Genomic DNA, 8,444 nt, shown 5'->3' with positions numbered 1-8,444 from the left:
ATGGCTGTGTTCTGAGAGAACTGATGATGGATCGACAACATTGTAGTAATGCCACAATACTAACTAACATAATTGACAGAGTGAAAAGAAGGAAGCCTGTACAGAATAACAAATAGCAGGACAATAACCTAAAACACTGGATTTGCTTACCTGAGTGACCGAGTAACAGTTTTGACTTAAAACTACTTGAAAATCTATGGTAAGATCTGAAAATGGTTGTCCAACAATGATCAACAACCAATTTGCCAGGTTTGATGAGTGTCTTAACGAATAATAGGCAAATGTTGCACAATCCAGGTGTGGAAAGCTCTTAAAGACTCACAGCTGTAATAGATGCCAAAGCTGCTGTTACAAATAATTGATTCAGGGGTGTGAATACTTATGTAAATTGTATATTTCTGTATTTCATTTTAAATACATTTGCAAAAATGTCTAAAAACACGTTTTCAATTTGTCATTATTGAGTATTGTGTGTAAAAAAACAACAACACTGATATAATCCATTTTAATTTCAGGCTTTAACACAACAAAATGTGGAATAAGTCGAGGGGTATGTACTTTCTGAAGGCACTGTATAACAGGATTGATTGCAATTTGGACATGTTATCACATCCCCTTTGTTCATCTCTATCTTTCTCTGTCATCTTCTATTCTCTCTAAATTCCATATTTTCTATTTCCTTTGCATAGCTCCCATTCCTTGACCAGGTTCACTGATGGTGACAGAAGGATCAGGTAACCTCAGTGTATCATTCTCACTCAGTGACCGGCCCGGTGACCGGCCCAGTGGATACAGAACTCATACAGCATACAGTTTGAGTTAGGGCCAACGTATGTGCTCTCTTCGAGCAAGTTTGAGCAGAATCTGTTACATTTTATGTTCTCCAGCATTCAGTTATGAGAAATGAGTTCAGAGTGAAGTAAACCATCTCTGCCAATGGTTATGGTTGAGTGAATGACAGACTACGGCTGTTCTCCATCTGTAAGCAAGAGCATGACCTCTCAGTGTCACGTGGGACAGAAAGAGAGAGAGAGGCAATGACAAAAAAAATTAAACAATGTTTTTCCCTAGTTATTGTCTTTAACTGGGGCCCAGAGCTTTTCCAGCTCAGATCGTATGATCAGAAAAAAACTCAAGCCCCTAAAGATGACTGAGGCATAAAACTAGAGTTCTCTGCCCTCAGTGATGGACTTACAATTAAGCAGAAAAGGCAATTGCCTCAGACTTCACATCATCAAGGGGGCTCGTGAGCTGGGCATAAGAAAAAAATACTAGTAATACATTTTTTTTTTTTATTCTCCACTTGAGGCCCCCCAACCCCTCCTCCCACGACAAACGAACCGTTGTCATGGGCTGCTTAGCTCATCGCTATCGTAACCCTTGGTTCAACAGGTTGGTTCAGCAAGTTGGTTCAGCAGCAGCAAAATCTTCAGGAAGCTTCAAATTTGCAAAGGACATGGGGAGGGAGGGTGTGTTTGCCTGGCCAGTGTGCTAAAAAAAAAAAGAATTCATAGACCTGTTGTCTGAAAACTTCACGAAAATAATTAGCGTGCATCAATGTGGCCGGAAGCTGTGCTTTGTTATGATTCTGAACGGTTAGAACCAGTAGCTAGCAGTAATGACAAGAAACTGCCATACGGGGAATTGTAGGTGGCTCGTTTCAGCTAGTTTTATCTTGTTCTTGATGTTTCAGCTAGTTTTGATCTTGTTCTTGATATCATCTCCTGTTTTGAGGTGCTTTGGCTGATTTCATGTCAATGCTAATATGGCAAAAAAAAATCCCTAGCTAGCTAACCAACAACTGTAACAATGTATTTAAGAGACAACAAGTGTTCATTGTGCAAATGTGTTTATGTTTTCAATAAACATTTTGAGACTAAATCTACAACATCAACAATGTAAGCCAACCTCCTTATCTTTTGGCCCATCGTTGCGCATGTGTCTGTTTTGTTGCTAAACAACCATCCCGTCTATACAGCCGCATAATTATTCATAATATATCAATCATTTCCACACAGAGTATACATATATTTAATATCAATATCAATACATTTTTCTCATAATATTAGAAACAAGTGTCTTTCATCACCCATGGTCTGGTTCATAATAATGGACTAATCCACCCTGACAAGAGTTCCCATGCATTGTTTCACGCGACATGATGGCAATTCAATTAAATTAAGCTGCAACAATGAGGTGCTTTAAAAGTGGGGCAGAGAAAAGAAAAGTTAACACAAAGTTAACACATTTCTTTAGTAAAAAGACAGGTGCTGTTGTGATAATTCCTTCATCATCCAGACAGCATCAAATACATGGGCTAGATATAGTAAGACAGAGAGGGCCTGTTTCGCTCGCTCTGATGCTTTCTCCAGGTGAATATCAGTGGGATAGAGAGTCGAGGGTGGGAGGTGATTTGTTGCATGGTTCTGCTGTTCTTTGATAGTGGTCGTTGTTTATTGCCATTTGTTAATCATTGTGAGTTAGGGGTAGACTGTTGCTACCCACGGTGTCTTGGTTTTCACAAACAGAAAGAGGGCAAAAAATATAAACTCATGTTAATGTTTTACTATCACTTTATATAACATTGGGATTATATTCCTGAATTTATAAATCAGTAAATTAAATCACAAATTGGCAATCGGCAATCAATTACTACTGTTCATAACGTTTTGAAGGCTCTCCTGTCATGCTGGAAGGGAGGTTACTGTGTTTACCATTAGATCACAAGGCCCTCTGTGGGTGGAAAATGAGAGCTGCATGCAAACTGACTATTCAATTATCCAATTGGCAATGAATAGACTGCAAGGATGATCCTAGACAGGATGATATGAATATCACTTTGATTCCCGCATATCTCCCACCGCCCCCCACCCCCATTCGCACCATCCCCACATTTATTTTCCAGATTAGTACAACAGCTGCCGGTTAGTTGTGGATTTTTTTTAGAACAAAGGAAGCACTGTAATAGTGGACCAGTCCACTGATCCATCTAAGAGATTTAAACATCTTATAAAGATCATCATGATAATCAATAGGCATGCTCCGGCCAATGATTAGTGTTGCTGTAGCTGATCAGTGGAGAAACATTACGTTACAGGGTTGCAGTTAATTCCACAAATTCAATTATAATTCAATTCCCTCTCCCTGTACATTCCATTTAATTCAATTCAAATACCTGATCAGGTCTTTGAATTCAGAGATAATTCAATTCCTCTCAATTCAAATGTTAGGTTAATTCCAATCATTCAATTCCCACTTCATTATTATCCCCAACAATGCCACAAATTCCAATTCAATTCCCTTGGGCTTTCAGGTGGATCATGTCACTGGAGTATGAAGCTAACATATGGAATTGTTTTAAGATGATCATACTATGGATCATTTAGCTATTTTATTTAGAATTTTAGGTATAAAAATAAATCCTCCCCAAAATATTTGATAAAATATTGAATTTGGCCTTTACTACAATAGCCCATAGAATCGCATGAATGTCAAAAAAGACAGTCAAAAATAAATCGTAAGGAATAAAGTTTTAAAGTGTCTGTCCTACATCTAGGAGATATAAGAAAGCTCAGGAAATATATTTGTTTTTTTTGGACACATATTTAACCTCTTATTTTAGTTGACACAGAACTACCTCCATACTTCCACTCGTTTATATAGGGTACCTTCAGATGAGTCCCATGACACTTGTGGGAGTCAAAACGGACAACACCACTGTGTTCGTGAGAGTCTCTCTTTTCCATAATAGTTTGTGGGCCAAACCGTTCGGACGCTACAGACATTTTTCTGACAAGACCGAATTTCTGGATGTCTCATGGTCTGACAAACACTGCTGTAGCTTGGCCACCTTCCACCGCAGATGTGAAAGTCCGACATAGGCGGATGCAGTGAATTGAGACTCAGCCCATGCAACAACGGATTTTGATGTTATTGATTTATTATGGTACTTAAATTGACGGAAGGCATCGCTAGTGTCAAAACGCATGCTTTTTGGCAATTTCGACATGTAAAAGCCAGCACTCTAGTATTTTCCAACCCAATCCAGGCACCATCTTATATCAGCCCCTTGTGCTGAGGGGCGGAAATATTTGAGGTGTGTTCGTTAAAAATGTGTGCCAGTGTGCCTATTTCAAGCAGCGCTAGTGATTCACCAAAAGCTGGTATTTCATTATTCTCATTATTGTTATTTAAAGCTGGTCTTAGCGGTAATGCAATTGGTTATGCCATCGATTGGTTATGGCATCACACAGTAGCCTAATTAGTAACCTATAACCTTAAAGCTGGTCTTAGCGGTAATGCAATTGGTTATGCCATCCATTGGTTATGGCATCACACAGTATCCTAATTAGTAACCTATAACCAATGTTTTATTGCCATATCAGAGCAGCAAAACAGTCAACAGACATTCAAGTTAACTTTTTCTTTATATTGTCAATTATTTTGTCCATGCAGCTTCTGTGAAACGTTTGGACTCATAAGGCCTATATGCGATGCACATTGAATGAACTGTAGGGAGTCTGTTTAGGAACATCAGGTTCATACAATAGAATAGACTGGTTATTGTTTTTCCTTTAGAATTCTGTTAAAAAATGGCATCTTTGACTTTCATTTGTTGGACCTAACTGTCAAATCGATTGTAGGTTAGGCTATTTCCCTGCTCATTTGTTTACCTTTCACGTGGCAAAGTCACTAACAGGCCATATCAACAACGATGGTTGGCTAATCTTATTATAATGTTTGGGTAATCTGTAATTGTCCATGTCGTGAGCATGCAGTGCATTCTCAATGTGCTAATGCAATGTGTGTAGAGGAATTTTCCCATGGTAAAGCCAATAAAAAATAAGACATTGGCTACATTTGTGTTTACAGTACGTATTTTGTGTAGATCGTTGACAAAAAACGACAATTAAATACATTTTAATCCCGCTTTGTAATACAACAAAATATGAAAAAGGTAAAGGATTATGAATACATTCTGAAGGCACTGTATGTAACCATTCTGAAATGGCTAGCTAGTTAGCGGTGCGGGCTAGTTACATTTCAATCGGTGACATCACTCACTCTGAGACCTTGAAGTAGTTGTTTCCCTTGCTCTGCAAGTGGAGCGATAGGTAACGAGGTTTCATAGGTGACTGTTGTCGTTGTGTGGAAAGGGTCCCTGGTTCGAGCCCATTTTGTAACAAGGGAGGGCTCCGTATAGCTCCGCATTGACATGATTGGTTGATGGTAGGTGGGGGCGGGAGGTCCAGTATAAACACAAACTCACATCCTTGACAACTTCCTTCACAACAGTTCTGCGCTGCTCCGTGAAGTGCATGAAATATGAATGCCCTGACTTATGCAGAGGCCGTATCCCCATAAATGCTGCACGCCCAATGCAGATGTCGGATTTGACCATGCAGCGCCTTTAAAGGTCATGTTGTTGTCCAAAAATCAGGAAGTCACGCTTTGGCTCCTGGTGCCTGGTCTGACTAAATAATGTGCTGTGCTGCTTCCTTCTTTAGGCCGACCGGATATGACAGGCCTATTATGGTCATCTAGAGTCAAAGATAATTTGCAAAACTGTCAAAGATCAAACAAAACCTTCCCGAATATGTACCAAGACGTTGTGCCATTGTCTTACAAATCCATGTCGCACTGCTCTCTTTTCTTTTACACATGACAGTCCTATGGTGTTGAAGATGTTTGGGAAGAATCCTTTATAAAACCTGGGTTTGCACTGCTACGGCACACACCAACACTCTTCCCATGTAGCAAACAGCTACTGAAGAAAAAACCAAACCAGCTCCACCATGCCTGTGAAACATCTGCTCTGATCTTGGGGATGTCCATGATCTCAAATGCATCACCCGTCCATGCATTCTGAAACGTGATCTGGTAAATCTGATCTCTGATTCCTTTCAACTAACATTTCCATGTGCGTTTTCCGGTCTCTGTCATGATAGCATCTTGAGTAGTTTGGAATTGTGTTACTAACTACGATGCTGATGATGCTGTTGGGAAATCAATTAAAAACAAGCAGGACAGTAAATCGTTTTTTGAAATCATAGATTTCCAACGAATATATCCACGTTACTGCAGCAGTTGTATATCTATCTATATAGCCTGTCATAAATTAAGTTAAGTCCTAGTGATGCCAAAATCTGTCTGTGTCTGTCTGTATGTCTGTCACTCACACTCTAAGTCTCGCTCTGTCTTTTTATTAACCTGCCTGTCTTCCTTGTCTCTTGTCTTTCTCCAGGCTGTTTGGGCAGCCATGTGTTGAGGTCAACATAGTTCTGGTGAGTCAGATTAAAGCCTGGAGCCGCATGGCCGGCTGAGGTAAGAACCCTGCTTCTGTGTAAATCAAACTTAACTTCACTGTGGAAGATCAGTTTTCGTAACATTTTTTTTTTAAATTTGGAAATAGAGAGATAGAGGGTCTGTGTGCTCTGACTGATACGTCAAAGGAGCTTTCTCCAAAACGTGAACCTGTTTTATCACCTCAGACACTTTGTAATATCCTTCCTTGCTAGTGGTGTAGGCATAGTAAAGTATAGTAAAATATATGCTCTAAAATCATAGCTCACAATTCCCCAACTGGTGCAGTTTATAACAATTTAAAACACTGTACTGTAGCATTACAAGAAAGGTAATACACACTTAAACATTGCTGGTCTTTCCCTGTTCTAGCTGACATCAGCCTCTCCAGCAGAGATAACATCCAACCACACGTCTCCAGATAACCCCCAGGTTGAGAACCTTCGCTTTCCCATGCCCTCTATCGGGGTAGCTATGGGCTGCTAGGTGTCAGTGAGTCAGACAATTATGGTTCAGTCAATGTAAAAGGAAAAATATCACATCATCAACAGCAGCCCAAATTTTTATTCTAAACCAGGACAAACCTTGGCTCCATCATAGTACCGCAGAGTCACGCTATTGACACTGGCTCTTACAAACCATTTTAATATACTGTCATTTCTGGACTATTAAGCTCACCTGAATATAAACCGCACCAACTGATAAAAAATTTAAAAAAGTATTTTGTACATAAATAAGCCGCACATGTCTATAAGCCGCAGGTGCCTACCGGTACATTGAAACAAATGAACTTTACACAGCCTTTAAACAAAACATGGCTTGTAACAAAAATAAATAGGCTTTAACGAAACACGGCTTGTAACAAAAATTAAACAGTAGCCTACCGAGAAAGTCATTGGTCACTATCTTCCTCCTCCTGTGCACTGAAACCACTGAAGTCATCTCCTTCGGTGTCGGAGTTGAATAGCCTCAGAATTGCTTCATCCGATGTTGGATCGGTTTCATTGTCGCTCTCAGTCACTTTCATCCGGAGGCAAATTCCCCGCTGAACTGCCCTCAACAACATGCAGCAGTCCAGCCTTTCGAAACCTGTTGATGATAGTGGATTTTTTGACAATGCTCCACGCTGTCAGGACCCACTGGCAGACTTGACCATAAGTGGCTCTTCGCATGCGGCCCGTTTTAGTGAAGGATTTCTCCCCACTTGTCATCCAAGCTTCCCACTGAACACAGAGCGCCACCTTAAATGCACGATTTACACTGATGTCGAGTGGCTGCAAATACTTTGTTGTGCCCCCAGGAATCACAGCTGGAATTGAGTTTGTCCTCTTGATGGCTTCTTTCACAGAATCTGTTATGTGGGCCCTCATGCTGTCCAACACGAGCAATGCCTTGTCCTTGTGAAATAATCCTCCCTGTCGCTTGCCGTAACACTCCATATGCCATTCATGCATTAGGCCTTCCGTCATCCATCCTTTCTTGTTGACTTTCATAACAATTCCTCTCGGGAATTTCTTTTGGCATCGTCATGCGTTTAAAAATCAACATCGGTGGAAGCTTTTCTCCCGATGCCGTGCAGCTCAGAACACAGGTGAAGTGCGTTTTTTCATGCCCAGTTGTTTTCAGCGTGACGGATGATTCGCCTTTCCTGTTGACAGTCCGAGTGAGAGGCAGGTCAAACGTCAGAGGAACCTCATCCATATTTATGATGTCGTGCGGGCTGATGGAATGCTCCTCTATCTTTGCATCAGTGAATTTGCGGAAGTTTGAAACTTTTTCCTCGTAGTCGGGAGGGAGGGAGCTGCTGACACAGACTCGTCCGTACCCTGATGGACAGGCCTTTACGTCTCATAAATCTTAGACACCACGATGGTCCACCTCTAAAATCCTCAAACTTCATTGCGGTGGCGATTGTTTTGGCTTTCAGTCGGATCTGCACAGTTGAAACACCTCGGCCGTCTGCTCTCTGTGTGTTGACCCAGTCTTCAAGCTCATTTTCTAGTTCGGGCCATCTGCTTTTCTTCCCTCTGAAAGCTTTTGTTGTCTTTTTGCACTGAGTCAGTTCCTCACGCTGCTGTTTCCATCGTCTTATCATCGACTCATTAAGGCCAAGCTCCCGTGCAACAGCTCAATTTCCTTTT

The 8,444-nt window shown here is 40.8% G+C and overlaps 1 long non-coding RNA gene across 1 annotated transcript; it reads left to right on the top strand.

Annotated features, from left to right (window-relative positions):
* The first annotated feature begins 63 nt into the window (after positions 1-63).
* LOC118394837 (uncharacterized) lies at positions 64-1,891 on the top strand. Its single transcript, XR_004827824.2, has 3 exons — positions 64-199; positions 516-550; positions 690-1,891. It is a non-coding gene; the product is annotated as an uncharacterized LOC118394837 (long non-coding RNA).
* The last annotated feature ends 6,553 nt before the right edge of the window (positions 1,892-8,444 follow it).

The sequence above is a fragment of the Oncorhynchus keta genome, chromosome 15 (assembly GCF_023373465.1).
Source record: "Oncorhynchus keta strain PuntledgeMale-10-30-2019 chromosome 15, Oket_V2, whole genome shotgun sequence".
In the NCBI taxonomy this organism is placed as follows: Eukaryota; Metazoa; Chordata; class Actinopteri; order Salmoniformes; family Salmonidae; genus Oncorhynchus; species Oncorhynchus keta.
Note: the sequence above shows the minus strand (reverse complement) of the source record. Positions and strands in the feature narration are given on the sequence as shown.